The 22,729-nt window shown below is 46.0% G+C and overlaps 1 protein-coding gene across 5 annotated transcripts in view; it reads right to left on the bottom strand.

The window, feature by feature from the left end:
* Positions 1–22,729, bottom strand: part of FAM135B (family with sequence similarity 135 member B) — a 264,276-nt gene that overhangs the window by 100,314 nt on the left and 141,233 nt on the right. The gene's annotated exons all lie outside the window — the stretch shown is intronic.

Genomic DNA, 22,729 nt, shown 5'->3' with positions numbered 1-22,729 from the left:
AACAGTAAGGAATGGTCTGCAATGTTTAACGCAATATTTTCCAACTTCTTTTTTCTCTCATCACACTTATGTTACTCCATCACAAAATCCCAACTCGTTACCCACTTCTGTTTTGCAGAAAAAGAACTGAAGTCCTAGCATGATGGAACAGCAGGGCTTGAGTGTTATATCCAAACAAATATTCACCGAGTCCATCAATCAATTAGTTATTAATGAGGGCGGGGATGAAGAGGGATGGCTTTTGGAAGGTTCCCTACATTGAGTGTAGCTCAGTTCCCAGAACACTTGACTCCAATCTTAGTCTGCAAGAAAACTCAAGTTTCAAAGCAGAGATTGTGGCCTGGCAGAAATCCATCCCTGCAGAAGGAGAGCGACCAAACCAAAGAATACAGGAAAAAAACAATACGCTTAAATTGCTGAAAATGAACAAGGGCTGCTGATGTAATTTAGCCATGAGCATCCTCCCATCAACACTGAGTGGGCTTAATGACTTAATTATAAACCCTTGTCACCTACCTATTAGAATGAGCCCAGAAAGGCCAGCACTTGATAACACTTTATTAGCCAATAACGTGTGTTGCTATGTAATTTCAGAAGTAAAAGACCAGCGGGTCACCTCTAACACACTCCAATCACCCAGTGGTTTCCCTGCTGGGCTTCCTTCTGATCCGTCCTAACCCTCTGCAGTCTCAGATGTTTCCATTTGTATTCTAATTAGAGCCCAGTCCATGGCCTTGTCCCTCTCACTTTTGTAAAGACAAGAAATGGAAAGAGTTCCAAGATGCGGATTTTCTCAGACCACTGTCACGTGTACCTCACACACCTGTTAACAGGAGTGTACCTGGTCTGCAACTGGGTTTCCTCCCCCTGTGATGGGGGATGGGTGCTCAAGGGTAGGGAGGGTTGAATACCCAGATTACTGTGCAGAGAGTCATGTTAACAGGCACTCGTAGAGAAGGCAGAGCTTCGCTGGTAACTCAGTCGGTAAAGATTCTGCAGTGCAGGAGACCTGGGTTTGATCCCTGGGTTGGGAAGATCCCCTGGAGAAGGAAATGGCAACCCCCTCCAGTATTCTTGCCTGAAGAATCCTAAGGACAGAGGAGCCTTGTGGGCCACAGTCCATGGGGTCACAAGGGTCAGACACGACTGAGCGACTAAGCCACCATGGGAGAGATGGCAGTGAATACACCACTGGATGGGGGAGGAGGGTATTGCTGATACAATGATAAAACATTATCCAGAAAGGAATTCCAGCAGCTTCTAGCAGAACTCTTGGGGTAGTGGGAGGGAGACCCCTAATTGTTTCTTTTTCGTTTGGATCTTTATTATGATCAGATGGACAAATGTCTCATTGCATTTCATAATATCTGAACTGTTCTTGTCTTTTTTTGGCTGTGAGGCTCATGAGATCTTAGCTTCCTGACCAGGGATCAAACCCATGTCCCCCGCATTGGAGACATGGAGTCTTAACCACCGGACCATCAGGGAAGTCCCCTCAACTGTTTCTTGATGCTGGGAAGAGAGTGGGCTTGGACCAGGGCAGTGGGTGCTGCCTGGAAAGACAGAGCATCGGGGATCTCCCTGTTGACTTGCTGGGAGTCCTTCGGTGAGATGTTAGCTCTCCCAGCCTTAGTTCCTTCACAGACAAAAGATGATAATAAAGATCTGACTCAACAGGGTGGACAGATGAAGACTCCTTATTTCACCCCACTTGCCTGCTGACTGAAAGTAGCTAAGTTCATGCTTTCCCTCTCATCCCCCAACTCCCCCTAGGAATCTCCTGCTTCTCCTGCCCCTCCTGTCTCTGGGTTGTAACCTCCCTCCAGGTCTCACTGTTTCCAAGATTTTATATGGCACTCATTGGAAAAGACCCTGATGCTGGAAAAGACTGAGGGCAAAAGAAGTGGATGGCAGAGGATGAGATGGTAAGATAGCATCACTGACCCAATGGACTTAGTTTGAGACAACTCCAGGAGATGGTGGAGGACAGAGGAGCCGGTGTGCTGCAGTCCATGGGTCTCCAAAGAGTCAGACACGACTCAGCGATTAAACAATCCAAGACAAAACAATATGCCACCTACAAGCTCAGGGCCCTCAAATGTCTGACTCCGGCTCCATTGCTCTCTCGAGCAGACCTGATCCCTTGCTCACTTGACATTATTCCGCTGGTGTCAAATCCACACCATAAACTTACATAATCCAATACAGAGCCTTCAGTTGGTTGTGTTTCCCGCATGTGTCCCTTACCCAAAAACTTAACCACAAAGAGTAACACACTTCCTACTCTTCATCGATTCCTCTGCCTCCCTCAGCCTTGTATCCAATCTTGCACAAATCCTGCGAGTTTGCATTCAAAATGTGGTTCTGATGAACCCATTCTGGGTCACTTCATAATTTTTTCTCAATAGACAACATGGAAAACTTTATTTCTACTTCTACTATTACTACTCTTCAGTTGATTACTGTAAAATCTCAACCAGACTTCATCAACCCCCATCGCACTTGAAATAAAATCTAAATTATTTACTATGGTGGAACCGGCCTTAAGTGAACACTTTGGAGGCTTGCAGTCCAGGTAAGGGTTTACGCAGCACAGAAGCAACTCTTTTCCTGGTGTCCAAGTTGGGCAAATATTTATAAAACACATGACTGACCAAGGCCGAGGGATCCAATTCCTGAGAACTTGGCAGCCGTGTTTCATAAACATTTGTGGACATGAACTAGATCTGGGCTCCAGCAGCTGGGTCCCAGAAGCTGGCTCTGTTTCCTGCTCTGTCCTCATGATGACCTGTCACCCACACCTACCCTGCTCCCTTACAAACAGCCGGCACTAAGTCTGCCTGAAACATACAGCCTGGGGTTTTCTGAGAAGAGTAGAAGCAAAGCTCCCTCTTCTAACTCTGAATCCCATACTGGTAGAAAGTCATCAGGAGACCCAGCAAATGGGAGGCAAAGAACCCTGTTTATGTGCTTCAGTCTTGACCGAGCCATCTGTCTCAGCCATATGCTTCGCAAGGAGAACTAAGTATAGCACAATTGCAGCTAATCAAATATTTGTAAGAGCTGCAGCGTCCCTGCCCAGCCATGGTCCTGGCGTGTTCCAGGGAGCGCAGAGCCCTTCTCCAGCCCAAGGTGACCTGGTCCTTGATGGGAGACCATGGATGGAAGGGGCAGTTGAGATTTACTAGGAAAATATCAGGGCGTCCCTGGAGGCACTGCTCAGTAGATAAGAATGGGTGGTCACTCCGCCTTTCTTTTCCATAGACATTGAAGTTCCCTCCAAAAGACCAGCTCCAGGGCTATGGCTGAGCCAAGACTGACCAGTCCAGCAAGCTCTCTGAAGCCTCAGGCCTCAACTCTCTCCAAGGGTTGACCCCACCACAGTCCCCCGCCTAAGTTGTGAATGAGTGGAGCTACCCCCAAGTCATGTAAGGATGTGAGAGCTGGACTATAAAGAAAGCTGAGTGCCAAAGAATTGATGCTTTTGAACTGTGGTGTTGGGGAAGACTCTTGGACTGCAAGGAGATCCAAACAGTCCACCCTAAAGGAAATCAGTCCTGAATATTCATTGGAAGGACTGATGCTGAAACTGAAACTCCAATCCTTTGGCCACCTGATGAGAAAAACTTACTCACTGGAAAAGACCTTTATGCTGGCAAAGATTGAAGGCAAAAGGAGAAGGGGGTGACAGAGGATGAGATGGTTGGATGGCATCACTGACTTGATGGACATGAGTTTGAGCAAGCTCCGGGAGCTGGTGATAGACAGGAAAGCCTGGCGTGCTGCAGTCCATGGGATCACAAAGAGTCAGATACAACTGAGAGACTGAACTGATCTGAACCCCCCAGTCAAGGCCATTCTCACCTGGACTCTCCTCCGATGCCTCACCCTCCTTGCTTAGACTCCTGCCTCCTGTGCATTAGGGCATGGACCCTGTCCGTTGGACAGGTACCAACTGATCAGAATGCACTCCAGGCACAGTGAGGAGCAGTGTCCTGCAGGCCATCTGCTGTGCCAGGCACAAAGCCTTTATTCATGGGCCATGGACTACAGGGATGCCAGGGTCTGGGCGAGGGGCCAGGCTAACCGGCCAGGGAAGGGGCAGCTTAGAAATTGGAGGGCAGTGGCTGCTCTGACAACTGCTCCTACCAGATGCATTAGCTGAACACATCCCCTGGTTAACATGAGCACGGCATCTCCATACCGTGTGGGGGGGTCAGCCCAGCCTTCCTCTTGAGACCAGGCCCTGCAGCTAGAGGCATTTTCCTTCTTGATTTCTCAGGCTGTTGTTGCCTCAGTCCTTTTCCTTCTAAACTCAGTGTCAGCCCAGAGACACCTGAGAGCCTGTCCTCTAGGACATAGATGGTCTTGCAGCTTCTGTTCATCAGCATCTTTTCTTTCAGCTGTGCATTGGCACCAAGAGCCCTCGATTGCGTGAGGACATAGAAGCCGAGTCTGTGTGACTGGGAATGACCCCAGGGCCAGCTCTCCTCTCTCCGGCTCAAAACATCTCCATCACTAGATACCCCAGGCGCCAGGCCTCTAGGAAGGAGCATGGCATAAAAGGCACAAAACTACTCTCTTTTAAGTGAATTGATAGCCTGGGTCTCATCTCAAAACCCTGTGTCTCTTCGCAAATGTCACCTCTTCATGGAGATTTTCACTTTCAGTGTAGTTACAAGCAGCCCAGGCTCTGACATCAGATCTGCATTCACGTTCACACTCTCCATTCACTTGCCTTTAAAAAAAAAATTCTTTTAAAAAATGTACTGAATTATAGCATATAGCTGTTGTGTGTTTAGCTATGAAGTTGTGTCCAACTCTTTGCGACCCCATGGACTATAGCTTGCCAGGCTTCTCTGTCCATGGGATTTCCCAGGCAAGAATACTAGAGTGGGTTGCTACTTCCTCCTCCAGTAGTGTATAGTATATACTGCATTATAGGTTATTACAAGACAGTGGGTATAATTCCTTGTGCTATACTATATGTTTCTTATTTATTTTATACACAGTAGCCTATGTATGTTAATTGCAAACCCGTATCTTGTCCGTCCTCCCTTCCCTCTTCCCTCTGTCTTCTAAATGTGAGTCTGTTTCTGCTTATTTGTTTGTATCATTATTTTAGACTCCACGTCTAAGTCATATCATACAGTATTTGTTTTTGTCTGTCTGACAAATTTTATGAAGGACAATATTCCCTGGGTCCATCCACATTGCTGCTAATGGCAGAATTTCATTCTTTTTTATGGCTGAATAATATTCCATTATCACTCTATATATACATATTTTTTTTTCTTCATCCATTCATTTGCTGAGGAATACTTAGGTTGCTTCCATTTCTTGGCTGTTGTAAATAGTACTGCTATGAACACAGGTATGCAGGCATCTTTCCAAATCAGCATTTTTCCGTTTTTCTGATTATATACCCACCTGCAAATTATTTTTGCTTTTTAAGCCTAATGTTCTTCATGTATAAACTAACCATGAAAATCTCTTCTTCTAAAGCGTTATGGTGAAAGTTAAATAAGACGGTGACTGGTGTCATTATTTGTATTAACAAGACACTTTATCCTTCCACATTCACACCTTTGTTGTGCATATCCCACCTTCTGTTTCATTCAACTTGGCACCGCCTCATCCTCACCCACATGCAGGTAGAGCATTTGCCTGGCTACCCCCAAAGATAGACTGAGTCCTCACTGAGGAAGGCAAATTTTTCTTTTTTCGTCTGAGCCACTATCCTAAGTCCGAGAATCCACACATCAATGTGGGGACTAACAGCTAAAAGGAAAGCACATAGCTCTATAAACCCATTTCACAGACGAGAATCTACACACAAATACGGGGACTAAGAGCAAAGAGAAAATAACATAGTTCTGTAAATCCATTTCAGAAAGGAACCGGGAGGCTCAAGAAGATGGCAGACCCAGCCCAAGGGCAGAACTAGTATCAGGACCCAGAATTCAACCTCCAAGTCCAGGGCCTTCCTCCCGTCCCACAGTGCCCTCCCTCGATGCTCAGTGGGGCACCAAAGGACTATTTCCAAGGATGCTTTAGTGCCTTTGTGTCTGAGCAAATTCTATAAACGGCATCCAAAACAGCATCCAAAATTCTATAAAGAGCATCCAGGTGACCAGCAGCACCTGGCTGGGTGTCAGCCAACGCTTAGCCAGTTGGCTCCAAAATCAATGCACGCCTAGGCCTAGAGCCTCAGAATCAATTATTGAAGCTTTAGATTCAATTACCAGATGGCCTCTTCTCTCAGGCTCATTTTTCTCAACATCTCCACCCTGGTGAAGAGAGGATAGCGCAAATCCACTGATGTGTGCCACGACCACAATCACCTAACTGGCATGAGCTGGGGTCAGGATGTGGGGGCGGGGGCAGCTCACTGCTGGACGTCCTCCCCCAAGGCTGGGCCACCATAGCAGCACATGTCCAATGATCACAAATGCTCAGTTACATCAGTCCTGTCCGACTCTTTGGGACCCTATGGACTGTAGCCCACTAGGCTCCTCTGTCCATGGGTTTTCTCCAGGCAAGAATACTGGAGCATGTTGCCATGCCCTCCTCCAGGGGATCTTCCCAACCCAGGGATCAAACCTGCGTTTCTTATGTCTCCTGCATTGGCAGATGGGTTCTTTACCACTAGTGCCACCTGAGAAGCCCCATGATCACACATTAGCTCCTAACTGTTTATTTACATGTCTGCATGCATTTCTTGGGATTCAGTCATCCTGTAGTTCATCTCAGCAGCCACTGGACTGGGACTGAGAAAAGTAAACCTTTAATGACTAGAGAATTTCAATGACTTTCCCTACTTTATTTTACGGGTTTAACTTCTCCCAGACTAGATCCTTCCCAATGGCTTTGAAATGAAGTCAACTTTCTCTCTTTAGAAATAAAATACAAATAGCCCAAACTCACAGCCCTTCTGGCAACCTCTCTGTCTGCCTCCATGCCGCGGCAGTGACACTTACCCAAAGAATGCCCCTACTGACTGTCTCCATTTCTTCATCGTTTTACTCACATTTCAGTGTCTCCCCCAAATATAGTTTCTGGACCCTTCTCACCGCCCAAAGAACTCCTATCAAGGTGATGAATGCTCTACCTGCCTGAAAGATTTTCAGGAAAGTTCTAGTGCACATCGTACTTCAATCCTCAGAAGCATTCTGCAAAGTTGGTCAACTCTTCTTCCTTAAAATACTCTCTTCCCATTGTCTCGGTTAGATCAAGTCCCACCAGTTTCCTCTTGATGCTTGGGTAACTTTCCTCTGCCTCCTTATCACAGCCGCCTCTCTGCCATCCTCAGCATCACTCCCTACCTCCCTTATGGTAGTTGGTGTTACCTCAAAGCTTATGGTACCATTGGAGGCATATTGACTGTCTTCTCTTCCAACAGAAGGTAAGCCCTGTGACTGAACTACATTTGCCTGTTTCACGCATTCTCTAAGTCCTGTACATAAAATGTAGCACATAGCCAGCCAACGAAATCTATGCATCTATTAATCACCCAGACTTCTCAACGTTCAAGACCTCTAAGGCCGGTTATCTAGTTGTGATCTTCTGTTTGGATTTTCAAAGGCACCACATACTTAACATGTTCCAAAGTAAATTCATATCTGACTCTTTGCGACCCCATGGACTGTAGCCTACCAGGCTTCTCTGTCCATGGGATTTTCCAGGCAAGAGTACTGGAGTGCGTTGCCATTTCCTTCTCCAAAAGTAAATTCTGCAAACCCCAACTAGAGGGGAAAAAAAAATGTTAAACTACCTGTTTGTCATCCGGCGTTCCTTATTTTAGTAAATGGCTCTATGAGCCAGCCTGTCGTGTGAACGAGAAATCTGACAGTCACCATCTCCCTGGCCTTCCACGTGTGATCCTCATTAAATGCTCACTTCTCTCTATCCTAACCACCAACCAACCTGCCCACTCTTAGCTGGCATCACACCTGGACAGTTCAATTGCCTTCAGTCTGCTCAACCTGTCTCTGGTTCCAAAGCTTCACAATGTTTCCAAAGAAGTGTATTTTCGATATGCAAATAGAACCAAGCTGCTCCTCTGCTTCAAACCAGAATAAAGGGAAAGCTTTTTCCCCCTAATATAGTCCTCAAAGCCCACCTGCCTCTGTTTAGCCTCATCACCTTCCAGGCTCCCTAGTTCATTTTCCTGCAGCCACAGTTGAATGCCACCCTCCTTGTCACATCACCTTTGCCCCTGCCGTTCCTTCTCCTTGGTATGACACTTCCCTTCCCTGTAGACCACACCTACTTCCCTGAGACCACACCTACTTCCCTGGAGACCACGCCCACTTCCCTGAGACCACGCCCACTCCCCCTGGAGACCACACCCATTTCCCTGGAGACCAGACGCACTTCTGCTCACCGTCTCCTTGCCCAGAAAATGCTCTCTAATCGCCCTAAACATTGTCAAACCTGTGATTACAAGCTCACATAACACAAGGCATTTCTCTGAATATTGTGATATTAGCTGATGTAGAACTGACTAATTGAATAATCTCCTACATTAAATCTTCTGCAAAAGATAAGTTCTTTTTGCTCAAATAGACCAAGGAAATCTATCTTCTTTTGTTGACTTTTATTGAAAGTGAAATTTAAAAAATATACATTTTTGGCTTGAAAAAAATGTATAAATACTTAAACCTACTGGCTTTTTAATTTTTTTTTAATTTCTTTCTCCTTTTACCATTACTAAAAATAATAAAAATAGAGAGGTCAAGTTATCCACTTCAAACAAAATTAACACTCACTGTGGCAATGATTCAGAAATGCCTGACTCCTTGATTCTACTGATTTATAAAATCTTTGAGATGGTTTCCTCCTTTGAAAATGGAAACAGAGATAACTTCTCTCCAAAGATTGTTATGAGGATTGATAAAATAGTATTTATGAAATACCTAGCACAGTGCCTGGTATATTCAGTTGCAAAATCAATAGAAATTCATTACTGTCATTGCTACCAATCCATGAAAATATGGGTCATCCATTGGCACATATTTCAGAAGGCTGAGGCAAAGTACATTGACTTCAATGAAGATAAACAAGAACATTCATTTTCAGGAGTCATGACTTTTATCGTGTTTTAAACTTTAATAATATCGACCTGAACTGCTTTAAACCAAGGCAATCAATACTGGAGAACGTGTTCAGGTGAAGCTTTCAAAGAGGATTTAGATGAAAGGGAAAGCATCTTTCAATGAGGTCTGGAAGTGATGTGAATTCTTGGCATTCACCTACTCATCCTTTCACCCATCCATCAGTCCACTGACTCAACATACCCGCACTGGATCACAAAGGTGTGATAGCAGGTGCGTGAGTGGTGTCAGTAAGCGAGTTTCTGTCCTCCTAAGACTTATACTAGGGTAACGGGGAAAAAGAAATGCTCAAGTGACCATTCAGTTATAATGTCATAAATACTGAAAAAACAGAAGCCGAAAGGAATATGGCACACTTAATCTGGAGTGGGGGAAGTGTACCGTCTAAAGGTAAAAAGAGGCATCTTATGGGTTACTAAAATTAAATTTTGACAGAGACCACAACACACCCTGCAAACCAATGTCAAAGGCTAGACTCAAAAGCACAGCTCGCAAACGGAGTGGGTGAGACCACCGATCTAAATTCCTCAGTTAGACTAGGGGAATAATATGGCATCAGGTGGAGAGGGAAGAAAGGGTTTTGGAGAGAGCATCCATACAGTTGTTTGGAGAAAGCTATGCCTGTGAGAGTTGGACTGTGAAGAAAGCTGAGCACCAAAGAATTAATGCTTTTGAGCTGTGGTGTTGGAGAAGACTCTTGAGAGTCCCTTGGACTGCAAGGAGATCCAACCAGTCCATTCTAAAGGAGATCAGTCCTGGGTGTTCATTGGAAGGACTGATGCTAAAGCTGAAACTCCAATACTTTGGCCACCTCATGTGAAGAGTTGACTCATTGGAAAAGACCCTGATGCTGGGAAAGATTGAGGGCAGGAGAAGAAGGGGACGACAGAGGATAAGATGGTTGGATGGCATCACCAACTTAATGGACATGAGTTTGGGTAAACTCCAGCAGTTGGTGATGGACAGGGAGGCCTGGCATGCTGCGGTTCATGGGGTCGCAAAGAGTCAGACATGACTGAGCGACTGAACTGAACTGAACTGATGTCTGTGAAGTCAGTCTCTATTTACACCACTTCCAGTGGAGGAGAGAAAAGAGGAGTAACTTCTTTCAGCCAAAAATAGAGCACCTACTCAAACAGCATGATGTAGACCCCCCATCTGGGGACTGGAGGACCAGGGCAGGTCTGCCTCCTCAGGAAGTTAAGGCCAACCCACTTCCCTGATAGCTCAGTTGGTAAAGAACCCACCTGCAATGCAGGATACCCCAGTTCTATTCCTGGGGTGGGAAGATCCGCTGGAGAAGGGATAGGCTACCCACTTGAGTATTCTTGTGCTTCCCCTGTGGCTCAGCTGGTAAAGAATCCACCTCCAATGCGGGAGACCTGGGTTTGATCCTTAGGTTGGGAAGATCACCTGGAGAAGGGAAAGGCTACCCATTCCAGTATTCTGGCCTGAAGAATTCCATGGACTGTTTAGTCCATGGGGTCGCAATGAGCCGGACACAACCGAGCAACTTTCACTTTCACTTTCACTTTCATGCAGATACACTGAATCACTTTGCCCCTCGCAATGATGCTACAAGGAGGAGCCTGTGCGCATGGTGTCACATGTCAGATCTGTGCATACCGGGCCAAATGAAAGATGGATGTCCCTGCCAAGTCAGTTCTGCAGGAGCGCACAGCTGAAATATGGGAGAGAGAACAGGAGGAGGAAAGGAGCTGACGCTTGAACACTGCTGCTGCTTGTAGGGGATGAGCATCACCTAACCGAGTCTTCAAGCAGACCCTGTGAGAGACATTCTGGTCTTGCTGTTGTTTTCATACGTGGAAATGAGGCACCAGGCACTTGTTTCACTGTTTCAAAGACGAGGAACCAAGATTTGAACCCGAATAGACTGTAACCACTATTTCATGCTCTTCAATAGGTCTTCCAGGCATAAATATTCATTAAAATAATGACAAACATTTGGCTTATTGCGTCTTTTTTAAAAACGCTGAAAATATTTAGAGAGTAAAATTGAGATGACATGTACAGTATTTTGGGTGGCGCTTCTCAGGTGGTGCTAGTGGTAAAGAACCCACCTGTCTAATTCAAGTGACATAAGAGAAGCGAATCCAATCCCTGGGTCAGGAAGACCCCCTGGAGGAGGGCATGGCAACCTACTCCAGTATTCTTGCCTGGAGAATCCCATGGACAGAGGAGCCTGGTGGGCTACAGTCCTTAGCACCACAAAGAGTCGGACAGGACTGAAGCGATGTAGCATGCATGCACGTACAGCATCCTAAAAGCACATCCATGGGGCACTGGCAGGGCAGCCCCTGAAGGTCTGACTTTGCTACTGCAGCATCTATGGGGGTAATGAGGGCTGAAGGGTGAAAGGAGCAAGGCTGGGAGAAGGGTGAGGCGGGGAAAGAAAACTGAGCATGACCAGAATGGGGTCTGTGAGCTTGGAAGGGACCCAAGAGACATGAGGAAGAGGAGAAAATCTCAAGGGACAGGACTTGAGGTGGGCATGGAAAAGTGGTCCAAGGAGTAGTTCTGCTTCATCCTGCTGGACCAGCTGGGTAGCAAGACCATGCATCAGCACAGCTGACATCTTCCTCCAGCGGATACTCAGCCCAAGTCTTGCCATCAGCACTGCGGGTGGAGCAGGCAACACACAGGACCCACCAGCCTCTGGAGTCCGATTCACTGGGATTGAATCCTGCTGCACGAACCACTACCTGGGGGACCTTGAACCAGTCCTTAGGTGCTCCATATCCAATTTCCTCTTCTATAAAACAGGGCTTATTCATGTAACTTATCACTAAGGAAAAGTGTGATAATAAAGTACATCCATTCCCATAAATACTAAACACATTTGAAGCATTCTATTTCCTAGCACATAGAAAACACTCCATGATGATTTACTGAAAAGTAGCATTATTATTAAATTGTAGAGGAGACACAGACAATAAATATGTAATAAAACTAGTTGAAGTAGTCTGAAGAAAAATAAAGCAGAATAAGAAATTAAGTTACAACAGGAAATCTATTTTTTTTTTTTTAAAAAATGAGCAAGAAGCCTCTCTGAGGAGGTGACATTTGAGCAGAGACCTGACCTGAATTCATTGAGAAAGCAAACCAGGATAAGACTGGGAGAGGAAAGACCAACTTCCAGGGGGAGGGACCCCCAAAGTTCAGAGCTCTGAGTTGGGAATGAGCTTGATATTTAAGGAAGAGTAAGAGCAATGGGAAGAGGGCAAAAGATGAGTTTAAGGGCAAAGTCAAGGATCAGACCATACGGGGCCACCAGGACCTGCTAAGGACTTTGTATTTTATTCCCAGGTCTGCAAGAAGCAATGTGATGCAGAAGATCTCTCGGCTGGGATCCTGAACCCACCTCTTCCCAGGTGTCCCCATCAGTATCTTCATCTGTAAAGTGGCAATAAGAATAACACCTACCCTGTAGAGTTGTGAGAAGTGAGAAAATGTAATACATGCAAAGAACAGAACCGTGCCCAGCACACAGTAAGCATTCTGGGTCATTATCATCATCATCATCGCCATCATAAGCAGACTGTGAGTAGGGGCCTGATAGTCTGAATTGTCTGTAAAATACATTACCCTGGCTTCTCTGTGAAGGTGATGCAGGCCGGCCTTTGGCAATGGTTGCAAGTGAGGTGAGTCTGAGAGGGATGGAGAGAAATCGCTGCAATGGACTTGGATGGAAAAATTCTCGGGCTGATTTGCAGCAATACGGATGGATCTGGAGATTATCATTACTTCACTTAAGTGAAAAAAGTCAGGAGGAGAAGACACACACCATGCGACATCACTTACATGTGGGATCTAACATGTGATACAAACGAACTTACTGCTAAACAGAAACAGACCCCCAGACCCGGAGAGCAGATTTGTGGGCGCCCGGGGGAGGGATGGGTGGGGAGTCTGAGATGAGCAGATGAAAACTACGATATACAGGATGCATAAATAGCAAGGTCCCAGCGCACAGCACAGGGAACTTTATTCTGCATCCTGCGATAGGCCATAGTGGAAAAGAGCGTGGAAAAGAATGCATGTACTGCATGTGTATCACTGAATCATTTGGCTGAACAGCAGAAATTAACAACTGCAAGTTAGCCATACATCAGGAAAATAATTTTTAAAAAAATTCTAGTCTGGATGGCTTTGTGCATTTAGATTTCCAAGTTTCCCTGAGAATGTGTGTGTCTGGGATCAAGCCAAGTAGTCTTTTAGAAAATCACCATCTACTTAAAGTGGATGTATTATTACAGAAAAAAATAATTATGGAGTAAAGAAAAACAAGCTTTTCCTTCAGGAACATTCTGAGTAAAAGGCCATGCCCTTCAGAGGTCATGCATTCCTCACAGCCTTTCCTATGATCGTCACAAGTAGCTACCAAGACAAAACAGGAAACCCTGTTTCTGTAACTGTCCAAATACCATACAGATATGAAAAGGTAAGACAGCAATTTTCTGTTCATTTTCCTGCCTGAGCAGTTCTAACATCTATCCATCCTCTTATTTGGGGCTGTAATGGAAAGAAAGGCTTATTAGACAGAAACATGGAGAGCCCATGGGTGGGAAAGCCTGATCCAGTAACCCGTCTCCAGGACAACCTCACTCTGCTTTCAAATGGATATTATTCAAATGGCTGGGCACCTGTGGAGGAATTTTGCTCTGTGTGGAGCTTCAAGTAACATTTTCCTGATATTTTTTTTTAACTGGGTGCACAGAAATAGCACCATGAATCAAAGGCACTCTATAAAAGGCTAGAGTGAGCCTGGATGGGGATTTCGAAATGGCTCTGGGGCTCTGCATGGAGAGTGCAGAAGCTCCAGCAGCAGGAGCTGTACCCTTAAGCATGTTTCTCCTCCCTCTATTCCAGAGGTTCTGATGCATCTGACCCTTCCTCTGCGTGCTCCCTTGAATTAAAAAGAAATCCATATGTAAACGGGGCTGCAGACTCCCTCATTCTACACGTGAGAATATTGACAAGACATGTGTGTGTGCTCAGGGCTGTCCTTCTCTTTGCAACTCAGTGGACTGTATCCTAACACGCTCTTCTGTCCATGGGATTCTCCAGGCAAGAATACTGGAGTGGGTTGCCACGTCCCCCCTTCAGGGAATCTTCCCAAATTAGGGATCCAACCCTCATCTCCTGCATCTCTTTCACTGGCAGGCATATTCTTTACCACTGTGCCATCTAGGAAGCCCATTTATAGGACAGACTTAATCATTCATCATGGTAAACAGAGAGCTTATGCCCAAGTCAGGGTAGACATTTAGGAGAGTTTGGACCAAAGAGAAGCAGGCTTCCTGCAGTTTATGGCAGTTATTATCCCACTTGTCTATCAGCCTCAGCCAGCTCAGCAGAAAATATTCCTTTTCATTTCATGATCGCATTGTTCTCCAGAGGAAATGGATAAAAGTGCACCTGTCAGCAGACGGGAAATAAAGACCCTCTGCTGCTTGGGCCCATCCTCAGGGACCTGTCTTTCACATTAAGGTGTTAAGACTTCAGCATCTCTTCTTATAACTGTAAGTCACCAAAGGAAGAAGACTAAATCATTCAATTATCCATCATTAGCGTCAACTCCTTAGCTGCAATTATGGAATTCTAAGGTTCTGCTCTTGTGTGCCCCCCTGTGAATTTCCTCTTCAGCATTTTATCCACGTATCATTTCATCTTACTCTGAGAGTCTGACTTAGGAGGCGGGGCAGGATGGATCAAGAAACTGACTGCTTGTGAGTCCCGAGGGATCTTGTAAGAGGAGGTCCCTGGGCCACAGTGGGAGAAACTGCAATGGTTCGAGAGGTCCTGAACAACCCCAGTCCCTGCCATCCGCTCCTGAAGACCCCTCACATCGTTACTCCAAATTCCACACCCCGTGGTCCATTCTCAGACCCTCAGTGACTACTTGGCTGAGTCAGAAAGAAGTTATCCAGCCTTTGTTGCATACTTCAGGGCTTTTTCTAAATAATCATCAGCTTTTTTGGGGGGAAGAGGGACTTCCTTGGTGGCTCAAATGGTAAAGCGTCTGCCTACAATGCGGGAGACCGGGTTCGATCCCTGGGTCAGGAAGATCCCCTGGAGAAGGAAATGGCAATCCACTCCAGTACTATTGCTTGGAAAATCCCATGAACAGAGGAGCCTAGTAGGCTACGGTCTATGGGGTCACAGAGTCAGACACAACTGAGCGACTTCACTTTCACTATCTTTTTTTTTTAAACAACTGCTTGACTATCAAGATCTCAAAACAGTATCCTTTCCCACTGAAATGCTTCCTTTCAAAACAACCTGTTCACTGAGGCTTCAAAAGCTTATTATTATAATTTTTTTAATTGCGTGGAATTCAGCCTCCCCGTTCCTTTCATTAAAGCCCAAGCTCTGCCCTCTGGTCTTTATTACTAACACAATAAGCGTACCTGTTATGCCAACTGTGTCCCAGGCACTCCGGCAGGCACCAGGGAGCCAGAACTGAATAAAGAAGCAACATGGTACCAGGACTCTGGTGTGTAAACATAAGCATCAACTTCCATACTGAGGATTAATTTATTCCTATAAGTATATAATGATAATAATAATAATTCCCCTTTATTTTAGAAAAGACTGGGGACTTCCCTGGTGGCCCAGCGGCTAACACTCCGAGCTCCTGATGCAGGGGAATGGGGTTTGATCCCTTGTCAGGGAACTAGATCCCACATGCTGTAACTAAGACTGGCACAGCCAAATAAATAAATGTTTTTAAAGTAAATAAATAAAAATAAAAAAGACTGGAATGACTGCATATAATATAGGTACACTACCATGCAATGTTCTTCTCATTAGCCACTGTCTTCTGCCATGTGAAAACTTCTGCACGAAGCTTCTAAGGATGAGACGTTCACTGCTTCTGAAGATAATAACATCAGAAGCTGGGCATCTGGAGGCTCAAGAGCTCCAGAAACAGTGCCTGACACATAGGAGGTGGCAGAGAAACAGGTACTGAATAAACCATAAAACCCATCAGGACTAACATTTCAGTCCGTGTAAATTTCACCCAAGTCTGCTGATTCCAGCTTTTGTAATAAAACTAAAAATAGCCAGCATTTACTGAGGGTTTAGGATGGCAGGCTCCCCTCTAAGCACTTATATGTATTCCTATTAAAATGCTCACAACCCCATGAAGAAGTTACTGTTATTAATATTATTACCATTGCCATTTTACAGAGAAGGAAAATGAGACACAGGAAGGTTAGAACCGAGTCCAAGGTCACACAAGGTGTGCGGGATGCAGCTGCCTGCTTCTCTAGCCTGTGTGTGGGGTCTAGAGATAAAGACTGTTCTCTCTTTCATCAGCAACAGGCATGTGTATCTGATGCATGTGTCTTCTCTGGTTTACGCTTCCAGGGCCCTGCCTTCTCCCTCACCTTTCTCTCCAGGTGTGTTTCCCTGAAACATGGTTCTCCAGGTGCAAGGTGTGCCCACCCAGATGTGGGTGCACCCTGGTGGTGCTGCAGCCTGAGCGGGGGGTAGGGGGGGCAGCAGGAGGCCCAGGAGCCTTGTTCAGCGGGGAGGGAGGCACCCGGGCAGCTGAGGCTGTACAGACCTGGTGGCGGGACTCTGCCCACTTTCTGAACACAGAGAGATTTGCACTGATGACCTGGACCGAAGGCAGGACACCTGGAAGTCAGGTGTGCTCACAGAAGACCGGCCAGGAAGATGGCAGTCAAGCCTTCCCAGGGAGGCTGCCTTGAGGTCACAGCCCCCACACACATACCTTGTCATTCGTGATTGTCACTCACCCTTCAGTTTCCCACCCCAGTCCTGGAGCTCCAGGAAAGCAGCCTCAGCCATCCAGCTCTGTGTTAACTGTGCCTTACACACAGCCAGCTCTAGGAACCAGGGTCTGATGCTTTGTAAGTACCTCTGCTGGAAGCTCATTAAATGTGGGGTAGATAGATTAGGGGACTCCTCCTGACAAATGTGGTACAAAGGTGACCGAGAACGTTATGTTCTGATGAGTGGGTATACATGCAGGCTCCCAGGCGACAGGAAGTCCATTAAATACCCCCACACAGTACTTTCACTGATGCCCCAGATGGTCCTTCAGGGTCATTTCTATAGAGGCTGCTGGCACAGGGTCACCCGGAACGCAGGGGAACGCAGGTTTGGCTGACTCCACACCCTGCCTCCCATGTAATAAGGAGCAGCTGTACCACTTCTAGTGGTTTCAGGGGACAGATGATGAAGAGCAGATGCAGAGATGAGGACCTGTGCACAGGTGGTTTAGCACACATGTGTCCCATGAGACTGGGGAAGCAGGGACCCAGGGCAGGGAAAGCGGGGAAGGCAGGCAGAGGCGCATCTCAGCAAAGGTCCCCACGAAGGGAGCGCCAGCCTGCTCCTGCAGGGGAGGGAACTACATCTCAGCCTGTCCCATCCCCCGACAGGAGCACACCTCCACACATGTGCACTGATAATCACAGGCTCGTGGCAAGGGCTAGAGGTGGGGATGGGGGACGCTGGGCTTCAAACTCCCAGGCAAGTTCAGATCCCAGACAGCGTGCTCCCGGGAGCCTGGGGCTGGGTCCTCCAATGCAGAGTCCCAAATGCAGGTCCCCAGAGCAAAGGGGCGGGGGAATTGCACGAGATGGGGAGGGACACACGTGTGTACAGGCAGTGAGGATGCTCAGACGGGGAATGAGTGATTCTCACAGGGACAGGGATCACTGCAGAGAACCAACACAAATCCTTTCTGCCAGCTGAGTGGGCTAGAGGGGTGGAAGGTGAGGAAGAAAGGGACAGGCATTAAAAACCAGTGTGTGTGTGTGTGTGTGTGTGTGTGTGTGTGTGTGTGTGTGTGTGTGTTCAGTCGCTCAGTTGTGTCCAAGTTTGCAACCCCTGTAGACTGCAGCCCAAGCTCCTCAGTGCATTAAATTTTCCAAGCAAGAATAATGGAGGGGGTTGCCATTTCCTCCTCCAGGGGGTCTCCCTGACCCAGGGATCAAACCTGCACCTCCCACACTGACAGGCGGATTCCTTATCACTGAGCCACCTGGGAAGCCCATTAAGTCGAAGCAGAGAGGGATGAACCAGGGTACAAGAGACTGAAGGAATCTTCCCAAAGAGGGACCTTGGAGGTTGAGCAGACTTTAAGATTTGATCTCAAGGACAAAGATGGACAACAATTCTGGCTTGGACCCCCAGGGAGCTGATCACTGAACCAGCTGGCAGAGCAGATTCACGGTCTACACTGGGAGTCCAAGGCGAGGGGCCCTGGCTTCAGAGTTTCCGAGATGACTTTTGTGAGGAGCAGAGGTGCCAACATCCTTCAGGTCTGGACTCCTCCAGACGTGTCCTTCTTGAGCAGCGCTCTCCTCCAACCCCAGGAGGGCACTCGCAGCCTAGGAGCGGGGGCGTTTTTACCTGATTAATACTGTCCATGAAAACAGGCATATTTGGTATTTAGCTGCACTTTAATGGGCTCTGAAAAGAAATTAGTTTGATTCATTTGAAGAATAAATGTCTCTCCCCACCCCTTACATGGTGAAACTCTTAAAAGCTTTCACTTAATGAAAATGTAAATTACCTCTCAAAACATTACTAAAACTAATCATGGCAATTTTTTCACGCTTCCACAATTTACTGCTCATCCTTTTCTCTTGCTTTGATGAGCAGTGACTAGCAGATGTCTGTTTGTGCCGAACCACTTAACACAGCCTCAGTAAGTTTAAGCAGTGTCCCTCCCCCATATATGACTTAACTGATCATCCCCCTAAGACAAAATAATGTTTTTTAACATCTCCAGGTAGGAAGGGTTGCAAAACCTATTAAATAGCATCACTTGGGTGAAAGGAAACAGCCAAGGGTAAGTATACATAACATTCATTCACAGACAATTACCTGTAACCCTGAACTCAGAAAACAAATCTGTGAAACCCACAAAATGCAAGCCTTCAAATCAAGCAGAATCACATTAAAAAAAAAAATTCTTACTTCTGGTTTCTCTTCCTAGAATACTGTAACCCTCATGTTTTTATTCACCATCATTCATCTCTGTATCTCTCAACGCTTAGGATTTTGGCTTATAGGAGGAATCTGAAAAGTTTTGGAAGAGCTAGAGCCATCCTGGCTTCAGTGAAACATTAGAGGATCACCTACAATTTTTACTTTTATATTTTTGGTGATGACCAAGATCCAGTGGCCTTTAGAATCGTACTGACGTCTAAGCCCAAACCATGCACACATCCACATCCACAGAAAACAAGCTCCCTTGATGCCCTGCACCCAGTGCCGTGAACAGAGGAATGCACTGTCGCCGTGGGGGTGTATTCACCTCTTTACACACATGTCCCTACTGTAATGCGGGGGTCTTTCTACAAGGCCTGGGGAGGATAACTCTTACCTGGTGCAAGCTCAGAGACTGTTCTAGTCTATTCCACAAGATATGTTGCTAACTCAGACAAGAAGGAGCCATCCATTTACCTGAGCAATTTTTCCCAAGTCACCTTTTTAAAAAGTATTGAGAAAAGAAACATTGGAGTATATCAATTATGACTACATTTCCCAGGGGAAGTTACTATTTTTTCTTATTCACAAAATGAAATCATAAACACCGACCTTGGAAAACCCAATGAGAAAGTAAGTCCCATCCAGAGAAGCAGAATCTAAATCTAAACCTGTGTAATTAAAGCACATTTCATATCATATGGCTACCAGAGAAGGAACATATTTTCAAAGAGAACAAGACTGCATAATTCTGCCCCTTAATTTATGCGGCAACATTCTCCGTGTGAACAGCACTGGGTTTATGGCTTCCTAGTGCTTTAGTTTCCAGTACTCTTGCCTGGAGAATCCCATGGACGGAGGAACCTGGTGGGCTGCCGTCTATGGGGTCGCTAAGAGTCGGACACGACTGAGCGACTTCACTTTCACTTTTTACTTTCATGCACTGGAGAAGGACATGGCAACCCACTCCAGTGTTCTTGCCTGGAGAATCCCAGGGATGGGGGAGCCTGGTGGGCTGCCGTCTATGGGGTCGCACAGAGTCGGACACGACTGAAGAGACACAGCAGCAGCAGTAGCAGTGCTTTTGTGTCATCTGGCTGTGCCTTGGGAGACAAAAATCTCATCTCAGCCTCCACCTCTACTGTATTAATTACTGGGACACTTCTGTCTCCCCATGAAGACTGGGTGCTTCCAGAGCAGGAAAGCATCTCCTCATCCCCAGGGATGCGTTCCACAAGACCAACTTGGGGCAGATGCTACTAACTAAACAACTGCTGAACGTGTAAGAGCGTCACTGACTCTTGCTGGTGATCACTGTGAGCTTACTATGGGTCAGGACCATTCTAGTCATTTCCTTGTATAATTCATTCAAACCTGAACACAAACCTATGAGGTAGGGACCTTCTACCAGCCCAACTTTATAGATGAAGAATCCAAGAAATCATACAGGTGAAATAACTTTTCTAAATCCAGAAGGCTGAGAAGTGTCAGAAGCAGGAATTGAACCTGGAAATTTTGGAATGTGCGGCCTGTACCACTCCTGAATTCTGCCTCACTAGACACAATGAGTTTTTCCTATTTCTATTTTAAAGCAATTATCCTGCAATTAATAATAATTTTCCAAAAAAATTTAAAAATAATTTTAAAAATTTTTGAAAAAGGTTCTGTTTCTGACCTGGGACGTTTCCTTTAATAACCTCTATAACATGTAAAGTGCCCTTTACATTTATAATCTCTAAGATACACAACCATACAAAATCGATGGGATGCAGCAAAAGCAGTTCTTAGAGGGACATTCACAGCAATATAGGCCTTATTTAAGAAAGAAGAAAGATCTCAAACAACCTAACCCACCACCTAAAAGAATTAGAAAAAGAAGAACGAAGAAAACCAAAAGTTAGCAGAAGAAAGTAGATAATAAAGATCAGAGAGGAAATAAATAAAATTGAGATTTTTAAAAAATCAGTAAGACCAAGATCTGGTTCTTTGAAAGGGTAAACAAAATGCACAATCCTCTGGCCAGGCTCACCAAGAAGAAAAGACAGGCCCCAAACAAGCAAAAACAGACATATAATGTGTAAGACAAAGCCCTACAGAGGACGGATATTTATCCTCATGTTTCAGGTGAGGAAGTGAAGCTCAAATTGTCAAGGCCTGGGATCACATGACTAGTTCATGCAGCATCAGGGTTCAAGCGTCCTACTTCCTCAGTCAACTCCACGAACCTTCTTCTGGCAGAAGCTGCGGTGGGAGGAGGCATAATACAGCTGGCAGCACAGGGGGAACCCACAGGCACCTGAATGAGCACAGGACATAGGCGAGGGGGTGACCTCCAGTCTCGGATGCCTGACATTCCCTGGAGAAAGGAGGAGTGAAGAGTGGAGGAGAAGGACCTCCTTGGAAATGTGGGGGTTTGACTACTACTTACTGCTTAACTCTATGCAGAGTCAGGGGAGAAGCTAGCGGTCTCCAGGGTCTTTCTCTTTCTGAATCATAGGCCCCAGCCAGCCTGTTGCCTGTAAACTATTGGCCTCCCTGGCTTGTCCCTTGCATGGTCCACGTAAGCTCCCTTTACCCTGCATCTCCCACACCTCCCCCAAGGAGGAGCTAAACAGACCACCACATCTACCCTAACTTTGCAGTCATTCAACTGCTACAACTCTACTCGCCATAATATCACTGCCAACAACGGGGTAATATAATTGCCAAGGCAACCCAAAATTAATTTTTGGAAATGTAGCTATGAATGACCAGAACTCTTGAACTTACTAAATTTGATTTCTACAATATTCTTGGCTACCTTGTAGAGTGAAAGTCAAGCAGCTTTTATACTGTTCTGTCTTTTTGTCTCCTTACCTTCTCTCTCTTCCATTCCAAAGTATGTCTCCTCCTTCTTAAGGTCTGGTTGATCTATATATACATTCTCCCAAACTTACTAATGCAAATACTTCTGCCAGAATATAATCTTGATGTCTAGCTTTACTTTTTATGTAATAAGTTCTGTATTTCTGACTCAATGCTATCACATTGAACTTGCTGATCGCCTGGGATACCTAACTAATGCTCCAAGGTTAGAACCTGGATTGTCCTTGGCAATCCTTCTTCCCAAGGAGGATTGCCTTTGACTTCTTATTGTGCACAGAAAGTGCTACCACACCTGCCTACTGACTCAGTCCCATACACCGAGCTGATTATTAACTCCTCTTTGACAGCAGGCTTCTTACCTACCAGCTAGATGCCATTTCCCATCCTCTTCCTCCCTGATTTGATTTTAGCCAACCTCTACAGCCAGGTTTGGGGCTTCCCAGGTATCTCAGTGGTAAAGAGTCGATCTGCCAATGCAGGAGACCCAAGAGACTCAGGTTCGATCCCTGGGTCAGGAAGATCCCCTGGAGGAGGAAATGGTAACCCACTCCAGTATTCTTGCTCAGAACATTCCATGGACAGAGGAGCCTGGCAGGCTACAGTCCATGGAGTCATAAAGAGTCAGACACACCTGAGCAGCTGAGCCTGCATTCACAGCCAGGATTATCCTCAGATACCAGCCGCTCCTAGGAGAGTTTTTTGTTTTTTTGTTTTCTTTTAGTCAGGTCCCCTTTGCAATAACACAGGGCCAA

The sequence above is a fragment of the Bos taurus genome, chromosome 14, assembly GCF_002263795.3.
Source record: "Bos taurus isolate L1 Dominette 01449 registration number 42190680 breed Hereford chromosome 14, ARS-UCD2.0, whole genome shotgun sequence".
NCBI lineage: Eukaryota > Metazoa > Chordata > Mammalia > Artiodactyla > Bovidae > Bos > Bos taurus.
The sequence above is the reverse complement of the archived record's forward strand: the minus strand, read 5'-3'. Positions and strand labels throughout refer to the sequence as shown.